Consider the following 18641-nt stretch of genomic DNA (forward strand, 5'->3'; position numbering starts at 1 on the left):
AAAAAAAAAAAAAAAAAAAAAAAAAAAAAAAAAAAAAAAAAAAAAAAAAAAAAAAGCTTTAGAACAGGAAAGAAAGAAAAGCACACTTGGAAGAGACCCAAGTGGGCACTGTAGAGGTCAAGTGCCTTGTCTAACCTTGATCCTAGGACTTTATATGCTGGCCCACTTCGGCGTCTTGAGTCCCTCTCCCTTCATTCTTCTTTAGGGTGAGTTTCCAGCATGCAGGTTGCCCTCTTTGCGCTTGGGAGGTGAGCATGCCCAGTGTGTTTAAGAAGTTGCATGCATGTTCACCTGAGGTGTTCTTCCCTTTTCCGGTGGAATGCCCCCGTAAGATCATACTCCACCATTTCGTCTCTTAACATGTATGCTTGTGCCCACTCACCTAATTCCTGAGATTTTACTGGAAGCTGCCTATTACCAATTTCGTTTTTTAATCTATTGGGAAATTGCTTCTCCCTGGCTCCAAGTATGACCAATTATCGTTTTAGTATAGCAGCCGCCGGACCATCACCTGATGGTCGCCCGACATTCCTGGTGGGTAGCTGGGAGTCCTCTAATGACCCACTCATTCCTGACTAGCTACTTAACTGTAACACTGTAACAGAGCCCAAACGTGTAAAGTCTTATAGTAAGGTGCTTATTCTATTCTAATTGAAGTGAAGAGACATTGCTGAGTATGCCCTCTGACACTGGCTGTTTTGGCAGACAAATTGAATTTAGTGACATTGGATATAACTCAATCAAGGAGTAAAAGTGACCTTGTGCTTTACTATGAGCATAAAATCACCATTTTTCATTTAAGTTGTCTCTATGTTCATAGAAAAGGCCACACTGACATCCTATTTCAACTATAAAATTATCTGTCATTTTCAATTATTTCCCATTTATTCCATTAAATTATGAAGGTTCATTCCTAACAGGAGGAGAAAGGTTAACAGATGATAAATAGGAAATCATCTTCCAATTTGTTGAAATATATACATTGATCAAAAACTAACCCTCATAAGGCATTGGAAAAAGCAGGAGATTTGATTCCTGATTTTATAGCAAGTAAATTGGCTTCAGCTGAAAGTAGTAGAAACCATGTTGTGTCTCAGGTAACTGAAACATGGAAGATGTAGTTGCTCAATAATGTTAATGAGTTCTGAATTTTGTAGAGTTTCCACTCCTTTCCACAATATAGATTTTATCTAAAGCTGGACATTCTCGGTTTCTCAGATTAGTTACCAGCTTCAATCAGAATTAGAGGCTTTTTTGTCTATTATAGAACAAAATATGCTCTTTTCTGCAACTACCACATAAAATCTTGAACTTTCTTTTGGTTAAACAAACCCAGTTCCCTTGTCAACTTCTGAGTAGTTACTGTGGTGAGAGGAATGTGATTCCCTGATTTAGTTGGGGGTTTGTGTGTAGTCAATCTCACCCATAATCCATGATTAGAAAATCTCATGTCTGATTAGAAATAGAGAGGTAAACAAATTTCATGAAACATTATATTTATTTTAAAAACAAATATTTCTGTGAATAAAATAAGTCTATTTTTAAGTGCCTGTTTTTTCTCCATAGGGATTTTTTCAAAGAATAACAAATAAATTGGTATTATCTTGTTATCTACATGTATTTAAATATTATATATATAGGGTGCATATTATTCCTTTGTATTTATTTAACTATTTATTGAACTAATATTTACCGAAAACATTTAGGCTCCAGACATTATTCTAGGCACTGGGAAGACAGCAGTGCACATTCTTTTGAGTAAAGTAGATTCTCTACTCAAAAGAACCTGTTGTCCAAGAATGGGTGCCCCATGAGAAAATAAACACAATAGTTTTAGAAAATCAAAAAAGTACATTAGAAATTAGAGAGACTGGCAAAGGAGTGGTTACAACTGAACTATGATGATCAGGAAATCCCTCTCTGAGGAGGTAACATGGAATCTGAGGATGAAGAAAGAGAAGGAAAAAACATGCTGCTTGCACAGGAAATAATAAGTGCAGAGTTATATAGAGGAGAACCAGCTTTACATACTGAAAAGATGGAGAGTCTCAATGTGGGGCATAGGGAATGTGGAAGAGAATGGTGGAAGCTGGAGTTACAGAAAGAGATCAGAGCCCAAACGTGTAAAGTCTTATAGTAAGGTGCTTATTGTATTCTAATTGAAGTGAAGAGACATTGCCGAGTATGCTGATTCTGGCTGCCCACTATCTGACCACCCTTTATATGAGGAGAGGCTTCTCCCATCTTATGAACCTTGGTAGGAAGAAAAACCTATACACCACATTAAAGAAACTAACATGTGACCAGCTTCCATTGAAACTATGAAAGAGTAACAGGAAATACAAAAAGCTCCCTTAGATGGTGTCAGTGGTTGCAGGGAGACTGAGTTCCGGAGAAGGAGCAATGTTGGTGGTGGTACCCAGTCCCCTCAGGCAACTGTTTCAGTCATTAGCAGCGAGACCTTGATAATGTCCTCCATGGACCAGTTCTGCAGTGTGACTGTGATGTGGCTCCTCGCTGAATAAACCTGGTTCTCCAAAATCTTCCCAAAATTCCTTGAATTACCAATATATTTATACTAAATGATTTTCCACATACAATATATAACTGCTTACAATATAGTAATTTATTGTTGTATAACAAATTAACTCCAAACTTACCAGCTTAAAACCACAATAAACATTTATTATCTTGTGATGTTCTGTTGGTCAGAAATTTGGGAGTAGCTTAACAGAGTGGCTCTGGCTCAGAGTTTCTCAAGAGATTGCAGTCATGATGTCAACCAGAGATTTGCTCACTTGAAGGCTTGACAGAGGCTGGAAGATCTACTTCCAAGATACCTCATTTACATGGCTGTTATCAGGAGGCCTAAGTCCTTTACTGGCTGTGAGCTGGGAAGAAGGCATCAGTTCTTTACCATGTAGACCTCTCCTCAGAGCTGCTTGAGCATCCTCATGGCATGGAAGTTGGCTTGTTCCAGAGCAAGTTGTCCAAGAAAACCAAGATAGAAACTGAAGTCCCCTTCTATAATCTAGCCTCCAAAGTCATATTTCATCATTGTAACAATATTTTATTAGTTACATAGGCCAGACTTATTCAATATGGAAGTATACTGCACAAGGGCACAAATACCAAAAAGGTGAGGATAAGTGAGGACCATCTTGAAGACTGGCTGCAAGATTTACTAAAAATTGGTTTCCACTATTTGCAAATAAAAGTCCTGACTAATTTTAAGTCACTAGATATTTTAAGCAGGGGGGTGATATGTTTATTTAGTGTTTATCCTGGACTTTGATTATTTAAATTATTATAGGAGAATGAAATGTTGAGGCATAGTGGAATCAAGAGGCTGTTGCCATATTTCAAGTGAGATATGGTGTTGCTATTATAGCAGTAAATGGAGAAATCTGTTCTGATTCAAGTCACAGTTGTAGAGAGCAGCCACAGAATTTACTGATTAGGAAGAGAATTTGAAGGGAATCTATAAACAAGGATGCAATCAAAGATTTAGACTCAGAAACAGGGTGTATATCAGAGCTATCTACAGAACTAGACACGAGAGAGAGGAACAGGTTTGTAGGAGAAAACTAAGAGTTCTGTTTTAAATATAAGCTTGATGCTTACACTGTTAAATATATGAGTGTGAACTTCAGGGCAGAGGATCAATGCTAGAGATATAAATTAGCTATCTTCAGGAAACACATGATATTTAAGGCCATACTTCTCAGGACTTATGTAATTCTTTTCTTTTTCTTTCTTTTTTTGGAGACAGAGTCTCGCTCTGTTGCCCAAGCTGTAATGCAATGGCACCATCTCAGCTTACTGCAATCTCCGCCTTCTGGGTTCAAGGGATTCTCCTGCCTCAGTGTCTCAAGTAGCTGGGACTACAGATGCACGCCACCATGCTTGGCTAATTCTTAGTATTTTTAGTAGAGAAGGGGTTTCACAATGCTGGCCAGGCTAGTCTCAAACTCCTGACCTCAAGATTTGCCTGCCTCAGTCTCCCACAGTGTTGGGATTACAGGCATAAGCCACCGCGCCTGGCCAATTCTTTTCTTTAAAGGAGAGAAAATATGTGTTCTTTAAAAAGAGAAGCATAATGGGATACCGTTATTCTCAAAACAAACCTCAAATTATAAATCAGTTACCCAATGTTCAAAACTTCAATACTATTAAACAGACACAAGAATGTTTTAAATTTCTTTACTTTTGTTACAAGTCAATTCAGCCTACTTGAAATCTTGAAAGTCATATCGGCGGTGATATTTTGAAGACAATATTGTTTGGCAGAGGGGAATAGCATACTGATATTAAACATTATATTAATAAGGAGGGTCACTTGGTAACTATTTCTGTGAGTCATGCCCTAAGATAACTCTTTTCAGGAATAGGTCTCTCATCGAGACAGTGACTCTTAATCGTTCTGCTTCCCACTGAAGGAGGATACATAGATGCTGGGTTGTGTTGGATAATAAATAATGATTAATGTACATCTAAAACATTGTTTGTCCAAGACATTTATTCTGGTTATGTTTATTTATTTAGGAATGCCTATATAAATGGTTATGTGGTACTGCTGAACATCTGTCTCCTGTCTTTCTGACCAGCATCTTATTTTCTAAAATGCCAGTTGTGGCATTACTCTGTTGATTCACAGATATGAATCAGTAATTTTTCTATGTTGTATTTTAGTCTAACTTGATTCCCAGAGTAATTAAGTTGCCCTATCCACTCTGTACCTTTAAACACCCAATTCTTGTCAGATATGTAACAATATTGGCATATTTGATCACCATCACTATAACAAAAACTTAAGCAAAAATAATTATTCTATAAAACCAAAACAATAATCACACTATGCATAGTCAGTGACCATTGCCACTTGAGATAAGTAACATTATTTTTCTAGTTGAAACTTTCATTTCAGTTCTAACAGAGAGAAGCTAGTTTGAAGATCATTTTCCCAAAAGCTTCCTCAGTTGTTGAAATGGGTATGTTGACACATTTTCTACTTAATTCAATATAGATTAGTCAGTGACTTCTCTTCAGCTAAACCTCAGAATGGTATAAAATTGAATTTGCTATCTTTCCCCAAATCAGCTTACCCTACAGATTAATCTATTTGTGTCAGTATTATTTTCAATCACCTAGGCTTGAAAATTTGGAATTGTTTTGACTTCTTCCTCTCTTGCATTTCTAACAATTAATAATCAAGTTTTTATATCAAAAATTATTAAGCGTTTACCATATTCTGTGTGCTTAGTATACAAAGATAAATGATATCACACCTGCACTTCAGGAACTCGCAACATTTTCATTTATCCTTTCTATATTTCTACTGCTGTTTCAATCTTCACTAGCTTTCTTGTCTCCACTCTTTTTCACATCTAATTTATCCTAGACATTGCTGCCAGATTAATTACATTCCAAAAAATGCATTCTATACATTATACTTTTATTAAAATGTGTAATGATTCTACTTTTTCTGCAGAATTTTGTTGTATATCTTTACCAGGCATTCAAGACACTTGACAATATGTTCCTCATCCTACTTTGAAGCTGTCTGTTCACTCCCCCAAACCTTCTGTTCCACCTAAACTAGTCTACACACTACTCCTACTCAAGCCATATATATCCCTACTATCAAACCTTAGTTCACACCATTTCTCTTGCCTGAGATGTGTACTTCCCCTGACTAAACATATCTAAGTAGAATAATACAAATTTAAGAATGTACACTATTAAGAGTACTAGCTACTTATTGAATACAATCTATCTATGTATTTTTAAAGTTTATAATCAGTTTTCCAGTTAGGTTATACATGCATTGAAGTTCTTGATTTTGAGGTACGTACCTCATTTAGGAAATAGTACATACACTTAAAAGTTTAGTAGTTTTTTTGTTTGTTTGTTTGTTTTTTATAAAAAAAACCTCCCTTCCCTGTACCTTCTTTGTGGAAGGAGAACTTAAATACTTAGTATAGAACTTCTTTAAAATTTGTGCTGTGCAATAATCTATCATAAATTAGATGTCTTACATTTCACATTTTTATTTCTATAAATGAAGCCTTTATAGTCTTTTATTGAGTTTGACTTAGAGTTAATTATAAAATATTGTTACCATGAATTCCTAGCTGTAATTCAATCATGACACTCAGAATTGTAGAATTTTGGACTTGATGGGATCCCAGTAAATATTGAAATAAAGGAACTGAGGCCAAGATGTTGCTGGAACGCATGTATTTAAGAATTGGAAGTAACACATTTGAGTCTCATCTTTTATGTACTTGAATATAAGGAACCAACCACACTAACATGTGTACATTGTAGGGAGTAAAATATTAAGTAATATTGTCACCAGGGCAGCCATGATGAAATAACTGGAAAAATTACATTTTCTTACTGTTTTTCTTTAGTCCCTTTATCTATAGGCACAACTGCTTAAAGAAACAAGATGGCCGAGGATTCCACCAGATCTTTTTGACCCTTTGGCCAAATAAAAGATAAGACCCCTTCATGAAACTATTGCAAACTAGAATGGGTGACCCCTTAGATAATTAACGTATTAATACAATGCTAAAACCCTCTCGCCTAAAAGAAGATCATAGCCATTTGTGCACATGCAGGGAGTGAAGCATGTTTGGGGATTCCGCCTGTGTGTTTGGAACTTCACACTGTGCATGCTTACATATACCTCCCTGACCACATCTAACTATCTAAAATCTCCCTGCCTCCCACCACTCTGGGAGAAGGTGCCTTCACAGCAGGAGCTCACCTTCTCCATTCCCTGAGCACTGAATTGCCTTTATCAACTGGATGTTTTTTCTTTGCAGCCAATACGAAGTAAAGAAATAAATCAATTTACCAGTGACAATATTATTCTCTCATTTTCCTCAAAACCTGTACAAGATGTATCTAACAATATCCCACAAATTCAAGTGATATAAGGGTAATGCCTATTTTTCTAAAATTGACATTGGTGATTAGAATTTTCATGTAGATGTATTTGGATGGTAAAGGTAATCCTGTGGTTAATTACCTTCTCATCTCAATTTTTTTTACCCTGTTATTTTAAAACCAATGCTTCAGAAATTAATGCTAAAGTGAGTTTTGAATAGACAAGAATTTGTTTCTAAATTTGTTCATACAACTTTAAAAGAATAATGTTACTGGCTATAATAATGCCAATAATGATAATATTAATTGGCAGAACGGCTACTATATGGCAGATTTTTCTAGAAACTTTACATGAATTAAAACATTAACGTCTCACAAAATTAATCTAAGGTGAATTCTGTCATCAATTAAATTTTTCCAATGAGAAATGTAAAGGTCCAAAGTTAATAAACTTTTTCCAGGGTATACATTGCCTTCTAACCCCGCCTGTCTGCCTGGTGTTTTGATCCACCATGCCATCTTCTTTATTGTTCTTTCTGAACTCTACGTTCTGTTTTTATGGGCGCCACTGGCTCCTGTCTCTAAAAACGGAGAACAAAGGAAAAGAATTTACCATTTTTTAGCCCTCAAATATTAAATGAAAAGTTGCAGATCCCTGGCGCTAATTAGCCTAAACATTTCTTAATCATAATGTAAGGTTTTAGCAGATACGTATAATTTCTACAATCTTCATTTTGAAGTATCTGTAATCTTAGAATATAAAATACTTTTTCTTCCATGTTTATTTAATGGTGCCTTTTCATTTGCCTCCCTCACTTGCGGCTCTTTTGTCACCAGTTACCTGGTAATTCCTCAGATTTTAGTTTTCTGCTATATCATGACTCATCAAGTTTTAAGATAGTCATTCAATCTACCAAATATTCTTCTCTTTGTGATACTTCCTCTGATAAATAAAAATGGTGTCAAAACAATACAAAGAGTCTCCAATTAGGATATCATCTCTGTGTCGTAAATGAAAGGATTTTCTAGAGGTGACAGTATACAATTCACAACATGGGCGACTATGCACCGCCTTTTGAAAAGATATAACAAATAGAATTGAAAAATCTAAGTCAGTGTATAGTAGCATTATGAGAGTTTTCAAGGCAACCTTAATTTTTCAAAGCTTGTCTATTTATGTTTTGAGAAAGTGGGAATTTCATTAAAAATAATTCATTTACATGATATTTCTGAATTTATAGAAATTTGTTGATGGTTATCAGGCTCTTGTTATGGGATCTATTAGTATGCTAGATGTAGGATTCCTCCAAGAATGTCTTGAATTATGTTTATCAACTGACTCCTGTCAATACTTTGTACAACATTCAACCTATTCTACAGGCCTACAGCACCTAAAGAGGCATGCACAAGGGGCTCAAAGAAGATATAGCAGTAGATAAGACATTCTATTTTCTCCATCATAACAATAAAATATTTTTGAGTACTTACTACATGCAAGGAACTGGTTAAACAATTCTCATTTAAAATTTTGTTCAATCCTCCTAGCAGCCTCATAAGGTGAGGGTTATTTTAACCCCATTTTCATAGAGAAATCAGACACAAAGAGGTTAAGTTACCCAACTAGCAAGTATTGGAGCTCATATTCCAATCAAATTGTTATTTAATTCTATAGTCAGTGCTTTATCAACCCAGTTATTAGCGCCTCTATTTTTTCTCATAGCTTATAGCAGCAGAGAGTGGACACAACCAATCTGTGGTCAGTCTTGAACTGGGTCACTATAGGGTAAGTGAAGAAGTTTAATAACCGAGCTCCTAGGTCCCACTCTTATTGTAGGAGCCAGAGAACACAACTCCTTTGTTCCTTCCTAAAAGCTTCAAAGAGGAGATGTGCCCCATCTGTAAAGATACAAATTTATATTTTCAGCAACTCTACCCAAAATTCAGAAGTGGTCCCCAGTGGGAAACCCTTCCCAAACCAATTATTTCCAAGTCACACTCCCACTATGCTTCTTCCTATGACCTGATAAATCATTTGCTTTGGATCATTTTAACCTCTTAGAGATAATCTAGATAATTTATTGGCATCATTTTCAGTATAATCACCAAGAACCTGGTAAAGATATCAAAATATTAGATCCATAATTATATTAAAGCTATATCTTAAGAAGAGTACATTTTAATAGAATATAAATTGCTAACATGTTAGCCAAACACAACAACAAAAATTGCTGTTTTGTTGTTTTGTGTGTGTATGTTTGTGGCTGTGGAAGACATTAGTAAAGAGCAGCCAAACAATGGTTTATTTCCTATTTTGGAAAACCATATATCTGGTACAAATGAACCTGGATGGCTCTCACTTGACAGTGGTGCCAAAATGGAAAGCAAATACAAGAGAGCCTAGTTACGAGTTTTGAGCCAAGAGATTATATTCGATTTCTTTCTCACATGGGGCATTTTAGCTTTTCATTACATAAAACTATGTGTTAATGTTTATAATGCAGAATAATTGCTTGGCACAATTCACAAATTACATTCACTATTTTCTATATCAAATAGAGATTTATTTTTAAATAAACTCAAATTGTACAAATTATAATTGGTTGTCTGTAATGGGCTGGTGGTCTCTCGGTCCCCCTGTGCACAGCCCAGTGCCACTGATGCCCCATAAAAATACCATCTGCCTCTGGTCTTACAGCTCAAGGGATTTTCTAGTGCTGCCTGCCACCATTATTTACTCTCACTCTGGTCTGGTTTCCATAGTTCCCAACTGTTGGAGCCTGTGCAGAATCTGTCACTCTTTCCACTAATAGCCTGGTTGAGCTTTCTGCAGGCTTTGGTTTCCAGCTTTCCCTGGTACACCTTCAGGTCTGCTTTGCTTCACACTCTGCCCCTAGCAGACAAGTCCCTCCTGCCTACAAGCTTCCCTGGTCTGCAGTCCCAAACCTGATTCACTGTTCCAGGGGATGGGAGGGAACCTGACAGTGATGCCCAAGTGCTAGAGCAATAAAAGTTGCAACTGCCCAACTCCCTTCAGAGACTTTAAAGAAAATAACAGAAATAAGTAAGAATTCAATTGAAGATTTGGAAGCATAAGTTTTATATCAAAAATGTTTAAAAGAACATAAAATCTCCGACTCAAGATTTAAACTGTGAACTACAGCTGGGTGTAAGATTAGGTCATATGATTTATGTGTTTGAATGTTTTTAGAGAAAAAAATAAAGTATCCATTTACATTTACTCACACTATCCACAAATTATTGTACACACCAACAGAAATGTATTACGCTAGTTTTTTTAAATGGTGCTTGGCCTGAAGGTTTTTTTAATCACAAACTTTCTCAGTACCTCATGCACACAAAAGTAACCACAGAATAAAAGTCACCTAAAGTAAAGTGATCCAGTAGAACTATAATGTGAGCTACATAAATACTTTCCCAAGTATCTATATTTAAAATTATTTATTTTAATAATTTGACCCAATATATCCAAAATACTGATATTCTTTTGTACACCAAATTTTTGAACTCTTTTTTTGTTTTTTTTTTGTTTGTTTGTTTTGTTTTGTTTTTTTTTTTGAGACGGAGTCTCGCTCTGTCACCCAGATTGGAGTGCAGTGGCCAGATCTCGGCTCACTGCAACCTCCGCCTCCCGGGTTTACGCCATTCTCCTGCCTCAGCCTCCCGAGTAGCTGGGACTACAGGCGCCCGTCACCTCGCCCGGCTAGTTTTTTTGTATTTTTTTAGTAGAGATGGGGTTTCACCGTGTTAGCCAGGATGGTCTCGATCTCCTGACCTCGTGATCCTCCCATCTCAGCCTCCCAAAGTGCTGGGATTACAGGCTTGAGCCACCGCGCCCGGCAAATTTTTGAACTCTTATGTATTTTACACTCACAGTACATCTCAATTTGGACTAACCACATTTCAAGTACTCAATAACCATATGTGAATAGGAGCTACCATACTGACAGCACGACTTTAAAGGAAAAGATACTTTCTATCAATTTCCTATAAAAGAATTATTTCTGTAATGATAATATATTTTTAAAAATAATACACACATGTCATGTTCATTAAAATCCTTCCCAAATTAAAATGATTTTACTTCTCAACAAAAGTTTCTTTTTTTACATACTCAGTTATCTAGTATCAATATATAATCATGAGTTATAGTTTTGAATTCCTATTGCTGCCAGACAAAAATTTGAGCTGTTCTCATTCTAGGCATCCATGTGGCTGGGTGTTCCAAGTAAAATTGTCTCAGCCCTTGCTATGGAAATGTGGTCCTGGGATAAGGTATGGCAGGTTAATGGAATGGTACGTTCAGTGTAAAGAACATATAACAACAAGGCATTAAAAACAGTGTATTCTCAATTCTGTGTGCAATTTCAAGGCTGACAAAACATTTCCATGAATTCTTGTTTCCTTAATTAACTTTTTATGCTTTCTTCTTTCTTTATCTCTAAGCAACTCTACAAATTTAATGAGAATTGATTTCATCACAAGGGTTTTCTAAGAAGAAAACTCTAGTTTTTTAAAGGTCATTTTAGAAAACCTTTACATTTATAGGAAGAAATGCTAACATATTTATTTTTTAAGAGCCAAAACATAATACCAAAATGCTTTGTGTAATTCATTTAACAACACCACCATTATGTATTCGTTTGTTCATTCATTGAAGCTGCATTAAATAGACATTATGTACCATATGGTGTGCTTGGAACAAAAATACAACAGAGAACACCAAAGCTCCTGCCTAGAAGTTGATGTTCTACTGAAAGAGACAGAAATGTGCACTGTCTGTATTCAGAAGTCTACAAGGGAAATAGCCACAAAGCAGTTGGAGAAACATCAAGAGGACACCTACACTTGTTTACATGGCGAGTCGTCTCTGAAGGTAGTGATAGCTAAGGTGAGCCTTGAATGCCGAGTACAAACTCCAAGGCCAAGGTAAGAGAAGAGAGAAAAAACAAGCAGTGTTGAAAGGACTTAAGTGCACATAAGGTAGTCTTGTTTATGAATTTAAGAAAGTTTGTGTGGCCAGAAATGAAGCTAGGGAATCAAGTCAACAGAATCTACATTTTGAAGGGTCTAGTAAAACCACTCCAAGGATGAGGAGCTACCAGAGACTTTTACGCTGGAAAGTGATTTACCATGTTGCATTAGTCTGTTTTACATGCTGCTGATAAAGACATACCTGGGGTTGGGAAGAAAAAGAGGTTTAATTGAACTGACAGTTCCACATGGCTGGGGAGGCCTCAGAATCATGGCAGGAGGTGAAAGGCACTTCTTACATGGCAGTGGCAAGAGAAAAATGGGGAAGAGGCAAGAGTGGAAACTCCTGATAAAACCGTCTGATCGCGTGAGACTTATTCACTACCAAGAACACAGAATGAGAGAAAATCCCCTCATGATTCAAATGATCTCCCACTGGGTCCCTCCCACAACACGTGGGAATTATGGGAGTACAACTCAAGATGAGACTTGGGTAGGTACACAGAGCCAAACCATATCACATATTATGCATTATAAAAGTCCTTCTGTTCACTGTGTGGATTCCACATGGCTGGAGGAAAACTCGTTGAGAAGATGGTATACTTTAACAATTGATAAGTGTCTAGATATTTAGTGATTGGAAGTAGGTAAGGGAAGAATTTGATAATGATTCCCCAGGTGCTCGCTCTGGTAATGAAGGAGTAGTAGTGCCATCCATTTATTAAGGCAGAGGATCATAAGAATACATGCGAAATCAAGCACTTACTCTGTGCCAGGCATTGTACTTGTTTTTTCATATCAAGCAATTGAATCTTCACAACAAACATAAAAAGCAAGTACTATGATTATCTCAACCATTGCAGAGAGACAATATTACACAAACTAGGAGAAGGACACAAATCACAAACATATACAAGAGCTATACAATAACAGCATTTGCAGAAGAAAAAGGAGAGAGGAGCAATAAGGAGTCTGACTGGAAATAGCCAAGAGTTATTGACTAGAATGAGCTGTAGCCAACTGGAGAATTGAATTTCAACCACCAGGGATTGTACCCACTCCATTACTTGGTGAATGCAAGAGAGTCAGTATAAAAAAGGAAGGAACTGAAGAAGTCTACTCACGGGAAATCTCAAAAGAGTTTTCTTTCCGGACAGGGACCAACATGGAGAAAAAGGAAAGTGCTGGGACTAAAATCAAAATTGCAGGGATTACACTAGTTGATGTAGCTCTTAATGTTATGTTAATATGAAGTGGCAGCTCCACAGACTTCACAAATGATCAAGCATTAGTGAACCAAGATCATTTAGATTTGTGTGTCCAAAAAAATATTTTGCATGAAGCTATTAGAAGCATTTTGAATACAATTACAAGTTTGGTCCTATCAAAGGTATTTACTAACATTCCTATGAAAGTTCCTAGTCAAATATGGGAGACTAGAAGAACAAGAGTGCCATATTGTTCCTCACCTTGTCTCTCTTCTCAAAAAAAAAAAATCTGAAAGTTCTCAATAGTCTAAGTCACTTATCTGTGTGTCAGAGTTCTGAGAATTCCTCATTAACAGCTGCCTCGAAGAATTTCCATCATTATTCAGCTCTCAGAACTGGATGGATCTACACTGAAAGAAAATTGCTCATTTTCAAAGCCACTGGAACTGCTCATAGGAGAGCACACGTATTTTAAATTGAAATTATGTAAGATTTCCTCTGAATATTATTTACTTTACTACAATAGTAATTATTTTTAATATATATTCTAAATTACAATTATTTACCTGAATTGACAAGTAATATTAACGTTTTTTGAAATTTTTTTGTCTAAGTCATATATGTAATAATATCACCTATAATAAAAATTAACACTCATAACTTTTTAAGGCCCTTACAAATATCATAAACAGACACAGAGAATGTCAATTGCTATCACTATTTTCACATTCTGGAGAAGCTAGCACCCAGTTCTAGGACTAAGATTGGAAAACACAAATCTGAATTAAATTAAATATACTTTATTTTCCGAAATATATTTTCTTAAAGCAACACTGAAAATTTAGTTTTGTATTTTGAAAAATGCAAAGAGAGTGGATGTTAAGTGTCCTCACAACAAAAATGACAACTTTGTGAGGTAATGCATTTGGTAATTAGCTACATTTAACCAATCTACAGTACATATTTACTGTAAAATATCATGTTATATATAAATACACATAATATTATCTGTCAATTTTTTTAAAAAAGAAAAGAAATGAGAAAAAAATAAATGAAACCAAAGAAAAGCACTATATCTTTGCACTGCAAAATACAAATGAAAAAACAGCATTTTCAGTGGATTCAGGTGAAACCCAAAGTTTAGCTCATTCAGGTTCTAAGATGTGATTATAATAATCTGTGTTCTGGAATAAGCAGTTATTTGATTAAGCTGGCAAAAGCTCTTGAATTTTAAAGGAAAATGTCTTTCAGTTGAGTTGACCATGACGGTTAGTTTTATAGATCAATTTGAGTAAACTAAGGGATGCCCAGATGGCCGGTAAAAGGTCTTCTGGGTATGCCTATGAGGATGTTTCAAAAGAGGTTAGCATTTGAATCACTAGACTGAGTAAAGAAGATCTGCTCTCACCAATGTGGGCAGGCATCAGCCAGTCCTTGAGGGCCTGATTAGAACAAAAAGGCAGAGGAAGGGTGAACTCTCTCTCTTGCTCTATTTCTCTTTCTCTTTTTGAGCTGGGATATCAATGTTATATACTTAGGCTTTGGAGCTCCTGAACCTTGGGCCTTCAGACTCAGACTGAATTATACTACCCACTTTCCTTGTTTTTGGATCTCCAGCTTGCAGACAACATATTGTGGGACTTTCTGATCTCCATAACTATGAGCCAATTCTCATAATAAATCACCTGTAGTATATCTATATATAGCCTTTTAGTCTTGTTTCGCTGGTGTCAATCAAGAAAAAATGACAAGACAAGTCTCAATCATTTTCGGAGATTTGTTTGCCAAAGTTAAGGACATGTGCCGGGAAGACAGGTCTATGCCTTTCTCCAAGATGATTTTGGGGATTCCAAATTTAGAGGGAAAAGGGCAGGATATTGAGAAGTACACAGTTTCCTTGTAAGAGGTGGGCAGGGAAAAACAGTCATTCATACCTTTGCCTTGCTCAGTGAGTCTGCATTTTTTTACACAGGATGACATAGACAAATGGGGCAGAGGAAAAATGCAGGGAATCTGTATTTTACATAAGATAATATAGACAAAATGGTGCAGGGGAACAATCAGATATACGTTTGTGTCTGGTGAGCTGGAGATGACTGGACCTGTAATGGTAAGCTATTAATTTGTATTGCCGTGGTGAAATTTTAACAACTCACTAAAAATTTCCTTGTGGGCAAAATATGGGGGAGGCGTGTAGTTATTCATCTCATAGCCATCTTATTTAGGAACTAGGTTTGCATGACCCAGTTGCCTGCTTGACTTTTCCCATTGGCTAAATGAGTCTGGGGTCCCAAAATTTAATTTCCTTTCTCACTGGGAATCCCTGATAGTGCATTAAGTAAATAGAAATCAGAAAGTTTTTTATCTATAAATTTAGATTGCTTTTTGTCTATCAATTCAGACTGCTGAAAAAAAATATTTTCCACTTTTTGGCTCCTTAGTACCAAAAGTTTATGCTCAGTTATAGTACCCAAACTTATGCTCTGTAAGAAGAACTGACTTCTCTTGAAAATAATGTACATTCGATCACAGCACTCATTATATTCCAATTTTATATCTAGCAATATTGCCATTTGATTTGAGTTCAGGTATAAATATCTGAAGGTGTCAGAACATTTATTTCAGAAAGTGGGCATTAGAACCTAAAAACAGGAAGGAGTGACTGTTAGCTCAATTAGGAACACAGAGATAAAAAGACCAGGTAAGCAAATAGTTTTCATTTGCAATTGGAGGGGCACTATTTTAGGACAATAGACTGTTAGTCCTTTCAAAGCAGAGATAACATGCTTTTATTTTTGTAAAATTGTATTTTGTATTTAGTGCCACGCTTGGCACATAGTAGTACTAAATATAAATATACACTGACACTTAGGAATTAAAGTGCATATAATGTTATAACCGTAAAAACCTTTTAACTTGTCTTCCTTATATAGCATGTATTTATAACAGAAAGTTTTTGGAATGCAGGACCTGTCCTTTTTTTTTTTTTTTTTTCTTTTGAGACGGAGTTTCGCTTGTCGCCTTGGCTGGAATGCAATGGCGCCATCTCGGCTCACTGCAACCCCTGCCTCCTGGGTTCAAGCAATTCTCCTGCTTCAGCCTCCTGAGTAGCTGGGATTATAGGCCCTGGCTACCATGCCCAGCTAATTTTTGTATTTTTAGTAGAGACAGGGTTTTGCTATGTTGGCCAGACTAGACTCAAACTCCTGACCTCAGATGACCTCTCTGACTCGGCCTCCCAAAATGCTGGGATTATAGGCGTGAGCCACCATGTCTGGCCTTATCTTGTAATTTTTAAGTAAAACAAAAATTACCAAGTAACAACTTCACTGACTTTAGAGTGTTTTTAATGCTTGGGGAAAAAACTGTTTTATGTATTCTTCTACCTTAACACTATACCATATAAATACTATATGATTTATAGATTGCCTTCTAGTGTTTGTCTACACACATATTTTATATAGTTATGGTGAAATTTTATATTCATTGCTTTGCTCTATATTTTTAGCATTTTAATATTGCAATGTTTTTATGTTGATGTGTTGTCTGAATAATTATCATTTTATGGTTTCATAACATTTCAGTAAGTAAATGACAAAATGTATTTAACCATATTTCCTACCATTAATTTTTAGAGGAAATACATATTTATCTGATCTATCCTTTACAGAGCATAATTTCAGATATTTAAAAACATGTTTGGATGCAGAAATTTTCTTTAGCACAGCATTTACTTCTGGCATCTACAAAAAATGCAAAGCAATCAAACTTGAAGGCCAGTGTAAATTGGGTCAGATTATTTTGTACCCACTCGGGAATGTCCCTTCATCTATTTTGATTTGAAATGTCAATTTCTCAGCTGAAGGCCTAGAAATAGCTCCTCTTTGAATTGACTATGAAGAAATAGAAGATGACCCAGCTCAGTGTTCAGCTGCTTGCTACATATCCGGTTTATGTACATACATAAATCCCAGGTCTGTCATTGGCTTTAATTTTGAAAATATTATGAAACTCATTCAGGTCCTTGAATTTACCAAATCTAAACTTTGAAATTTCTTAACCTCCATTTCACTTCTCTAAAACACTTATACTGAAAGCTCATCTGTTATAGACATTTTACATTTTTTTTTTTTTTTTTTATAAATCAAGCTTCCCTTTCCTAGCAATTCTCTTCATGAAATCCCTTGCCTCTGGAAGTAGGGCTACCCTTAGAGAAAAAAATTAAAAGCCAGAGATCTATTTAGTAGTAAAGATTCCTTATTGCCTCTAAAATCTGAAAGCATTGATAAGGGAATAAAATTATTATAGCTAACACTTACTGAGGGCTTACTACTTGCCAAGAACAGTGCAAAATATGTTATATATACTTTAGTCATCACAGAAATCTTATAAGATAGATACTTTTATTAACTTCCATTTTATAGAGGAGAAAAAGGAGTTAAGCTTTATAAATAAATTGCACAAGATCACATCATGTGTAAACGTTAATGTTGAGCAAGATTGATGCTTAATTTCATTCAGCTGGGGAATCAGCAATGTCAACCGAAGAATTAAATACCAGCATTGCACAGAGAAGAAAATGAAAGTTTTCCATTATATGAAAATAAACTAAATAACATTTATTCCCCAGATATATTTCTGTGAAGTATGCCATGCTCCCTCTTATTTCCTATGCCTTCATGCCAGATGGGAAAGCCTATAAGAGCATCTTTTATAGAGGAAGCTTCAGAATCTTCTCAAAACAGTGGTCTAGGGGGCTACCGCCAATCAACTGGAACAGGCTAAAGAGATTACTTCTGTTGCCTATTACTCCTAAGAACGTTATAATTCAGAAGTGGTGCTGGGAATACCTTACAGGTTTAACTGACTAATACAGAGTCACTGTCTAGACACTTCCAGAAAAGCTCTGTGGCCTGTGTAGTAAATAATGACAGGGAATGATTGTATTATCTACTTCATATAACTGTTTAAGAAGGAATAAATGAGCAAAATCAAAGTTCCAGATAACTTAGGTTTGATAAATATCCCTCGCCCCCCACCAAACACACACAGACACATACACACACATTATGATCCAGGCAGTTTTCTACCCCCTATTCATAGATGAACATAACAGAAGAAAATCCACCCCCTGACTACCACCTTTCACAAAGTTTAAGACAAAGAATATTATTCATATTTATTAATTTACTCATGCATGCATTCATATATTTATTCATTTACTTCAATTTGCTTGTCCACTATGTGCCTGGTAAAGCTTTTTGTTTGAAAAATATAAATAATGCAACCTCTGCCTTCAAAGAACACTGTTAATCAGGACAGACAAAAACAACTGAGTATAATAAAATGTATTAGACGTTATTATATAGGGAAACGTAAACAACTATGGAGATATAAACAGTAGTGAATCTTCTTAAAGACATGAAACTTGATTTAAAATATAAATATATAATATATTAATACTTGCTTTTTAAAAATCTCAGTGGATCCAAGTATCAATTTTAAAGGTCAGCATCTTTTGTCTTTCTGTTTTAACAAAAATTT

The sequence above is a fragment of the Rhinopithecus bieti genome, unplaced genomic scaffold, assembly GCF_001698545.2.
Source record: "Rhinopithecus bieti isolate Rb0 unplaced genomic scaffold, ASM169854v2 scaffold_10379, whole genome shotgun sequence".
Classification (NCBI taxonomy): domain Eukaryota; kingdom Metazoa; phylum Chordata; class Mammalia; order Primates; family Cercopithecidae; genus Rhinopithecus; species Rhinopithecus bieti.